We start from the raw sequence: 4,309 nt of genomic DNA, 5'->3' as shown, positions 1-4,309 counted from the left end.
AGAGAGAGAGAGAGAGAGAGAGAGAGAGAGAGAGACGATAGCTATGATAATTACACTACTAATTTCTATTGGTTTATTGAAAGGAACAGTTAATGTTTAATTGTTTGGTCAATCCTGCATACCTATATCTGGTAATCTGAGCAACTATTTTACCGATAACTATTAGTAATACAACAACCATTGTTGATTTCCTATCACCTTGTTTTGAAATTCTGTATCGTTTTTATAGTTTTTCAGGGTTTATTTTTGCTTTGTTTTTGATCTTGTCTCTTTCAAATAAAATATAATAAAAAAGATTCTATGTGTATTTTTACCAATGGAACAGAAAAATTCAGTCATCTTCCTTGAGGATATGACTTTAAATATTAGTAGGTCTAACTCACATTTCAAGATTATTGGATGGTCTAAAGATTAAGCTCTGTGAGACAGGTTAAATATCCTACCAAACATAAGGATTTCTAGATAAAAAGTAATTTCAAATAAATTTCTGTAATTGGGTCCAACTGATTTTTTTTTTTCATTTAGTTTGTTTTAATAAATTTTCCCTTGAAATATGTTTTAATTAATTTTCATTTTTTACTCAATCTTGCACCACTGAGTATATTAAAACACCACAGTAAAGTACAGTATTTTTATAATGTAGAAATAGTTACAGAGTTCAGATATTGAATTGTACTGCAAGTATTCTCTTAAGGCTTAATGATCCTTCCTGAAACATTTTATTTAATGTGCATTTGTGAGTGACTGGTCATTTAACTCTTTGCATGGAAAGTCTCTGGTGCACCATTTAACAATTCTGAATGTTACCCTTTATTCTAGTCGTATCTGTGTTGATCAGTTCCCTGTAGACCTGGACCATTTTGTACAGGTGAAACCTGAGAGCACCTCACCTCAACCATATGCTACATTCCTCTTGTGTCCCACCTTAGGCCTTTCTGATCCAGCACCTCAGGACATGTAGGGAACCACCTAATCACTTACACAAATACAAGCTGAAAGTGCAAGGAAGTGAATCCTTCATAGCATGAGCTTTGACAGATGAGAAATAAAATTTATTGGAGAAATGTGTTCCTCTTTCTCTTGCTAAGTGGACCATTATTGATGCATTCTCCAGATCTTTCCCAAGGTTCAGATGTGGCAAGCAACCAATCGCCTATAGGAGTGACCACTTTGATGTGCTGTCAATGTACTGGCTTTGTTTCTCTCTGTTTTACAAATTCTAATTCTTGCTCCATTAGTCATTCTCTGAAACTGCCATTGTTTCTAGCTTTAGAAAAACTGATGCAAGGTTACTATATAAATGTATTAATTCAATTTAGATAAAATCCAAATTTTTACCACAGCTACTCATTTCACTATGTAGAATATCCATATGATGCCCCCTAAAAGGAATGTATAACTTTTTTTCTAAGAGAAACAACTATCAGGAAGATTATAGTTTATTCAATATAAAGTACAATAGACTAGAATAGATAGATAGATAGATGATAGATAGACATGACAATGAATGCTCTGATGCAAAAGCAAAGAGAATCTGTCAGTTTTTTCATTGATTCCTCATCCAAATAATAATCAGTGCACTCCAGGTGCTAGGTACTCTGATGAATATTAGAAATTCATAGATAATTATATTATAATAGGTTCACTGTTCTCAGGGAACATAAACATTATACATTTTTACAGGCCAGCAAGAGACACATCAAAGTTTATTCAACACAAGAAATATATGAAATTTTTTCTTCCAAGCAATCTCCACTTCACTTCTAAATAATAGTACACTGAAGAACCATGCATCCTGTCAAAAGAAAGAAAACTCCCTAATTACAGGATTGAGACTGCTTTCTATGTAGCTCATATGCTGAACTCTTTGAGAAATTCATTTGTAAGTTGATGTGTTTACGGTCACCCTTCCTACAAAAACAATGAACATTTTTCCCCCATGAAGTTCATGCCAGGCTCTCTCCAGTCACACAACTTAAGCTCGATGAGCTGTTCATTGCCAAATACCAAATTTGCAACTTTACATCCATGGACGGAATCACTTAGGCAATGCTTGAATGAAGAAAAATTACAAATCATGATTCCTTGATAACTTTAATGATATTATAGCTATCTGTATTAATTTGTGTGGGGGTTTGAAATATCATCTAAATTATGTATCAGTGCTGTGGGGTTCACTAATAGTCTTTCAAGACTCAAGGACTGCTATCTCAACGTAACCTCACGTGACTTTGTGTAACTAACAATGTTCAGTGGTGACTCAATATGTTAGAGCATTTGCATCCACTCCAGCATATTTAATCGCAGTGCTGCCAAAGAGCTCACAAAGCAAGGGAAAGCAAAACAAGTGAAGAAATTGTATTAACCAAGATAATATATTCAAATGAAGACTAAATCACAATGCATAGAAAATTGTTGCTTTGTTGTTTATTATCTTTCTGAGTACTGAACAATTGTAAAAAAATGTTTTGTGTTGAAGTATGTTTCACAATGAAGAACCCTCTCTTTTGCTCTGAAAAATATAATGTAATAAATATTTCATTACCTCATTTTCTTATCTATGGTAGTATATAGCAATAGCTAAGATATAATAACAACTATAGGCTACTGTGCTAAATTTATTTTTACCAAATTCTCTCATTCAAAACTCAAAATAAATCAATAACCACATTTTTAGAGTATTGAGGGTAGAACACTGAAACACATTCCCAGTCCACCCTACTCTGCTTTTTGAGACAGGTTCTAGCTAAGTCATTAAATTACCCAGTCTGGACTTAATATGTACTCCTCTCTCAGTCTCCTAGAGTGTTATGACTAGAGGTATGAATTGCTATTATGCCTGGAGTTTTAATCACATTTTAGAAGTGACTAATAGAACAGAGGTTGTAAATCTTGTCTGATGTCACATAAATTACTAGTACCAAAATTGGAACTGGAATCTAGATTCAAAGATTGATATGAAAGGTAGACAGTCATCATCTAAAATCCAATAATTAATATCTTTGGGATGTGCAACAGAAGCTATCAGCAAGTTTCAAGACATAATAAAATAAAAATCTGAAATAAAGGAAACAAATATTTAAGATTCAAAAGTACTTGGATAAATATTAGAAAGTGTTGAAAATGAATTTGTAGTCATAAAATTACTGAACTTCTAGGGTAATAAAGAATGAGTTACTAGTGTTTTGACAAAAGAAATAGATGGTTACAAAGCAAAAGCTCACCTTAGTCTCAAAATTGTGAATTCAAGAAAGTAGTAAAACAAATAAAGATAAAAGACTCTAGCCCAGTAATTCTATATCTATCTCAGATGTTGTTATATAAAAGTAAAATAAAAACTTTCTCAAATATGCAGGAACACAAGGATTTTAGCATCTCCCCATATTTCTTACAAATAATCTTTAAAGTGCTCTCTATTAATGTTGTTATACCTTATGGAGAAGCAAATGCTTAGATGTTTTCTTATCGGTTTAATTTGTAGTACACTATAGAAGGGTTATGCTTGTGAAACAGAAGTTTTTTTATTAATTCTAGTATTAGAGATTTTGCTACTTTAATGCTGAACTCTTTAAAATGCAAATATAGGAAGGCTAAAATATTACACATTTCATCGTCAATGACAAGACCTTAATGAATAAGGTTAATTGATTAATCAAATATCGTCATCCTACGCTGAACTCAGATGAACCTATTGCATAAAAATGTTGATGTGGTGAGAATAACATTTTAGAAAAATATTGAAGAAATTTGAGTGAGTTGCAAGCAAAGCCAGAAAATAGTTGAACACCCTTAAACAAGTGACAATTTGACAGTTTTAAGACTGACTCAGCACAAGAGAGTGGATGCTGAAAATTGAGCAAAATCTGAACTGTGTTCAAGACATACACTGCAAGTGCTTTTAAACATGAATCGTTGATTTGTTATCCTGTGATTAAGTACAGGTCATCCAGAAAGTCTTATGAACTGATACCTTCAGTTAAATAAATTAAATATATATGCTCTTGTTAAACTATAATAATAACATTTAAGAATAGTCAACAAAGAGAACAAACATTGCTTAGAGGGCATATTGTACAGATATTAATGGAATACTCCTTGTTTTAGATTCAGCTACGGCAAAAAAATGTTATTGAAATACCTTAGTTTGTGTGATAGTTAACTGCTGTGTCAATTTAAGTAAAAAGCCCGGTGGGAGGTGCATGCCTGTAATCATAGCACTCAGTAAGCTGAGGCAGGAAGATTGTTGTGAGTTCAAGACCAGCCTGAACTACAGCTTGAGCTCAAGGCAAGCCTGAACTGCATAGCCAAA

The sequence above is a fragment of the Chinchilla lanigera genome, unplaced genomic scaffold (genome assembly GCF_000276665.1).
Source record: "Chinchilla lanigera isolate Chin_1 unplaced genomic scaffold, ChiLan1.0 scaffold00124, whole genome shotgun sequence".
NCBI lineage: Eukaryota > Metazoa > Chordata > Mammalia > Rodentia > Chinchillidae > Chinchilla > Chinchilla lanigera.
The sequence above is the reverse complement of the archived record's forward strand: the minus strand, read 5'-3'. Positions refer to the sequence as shown.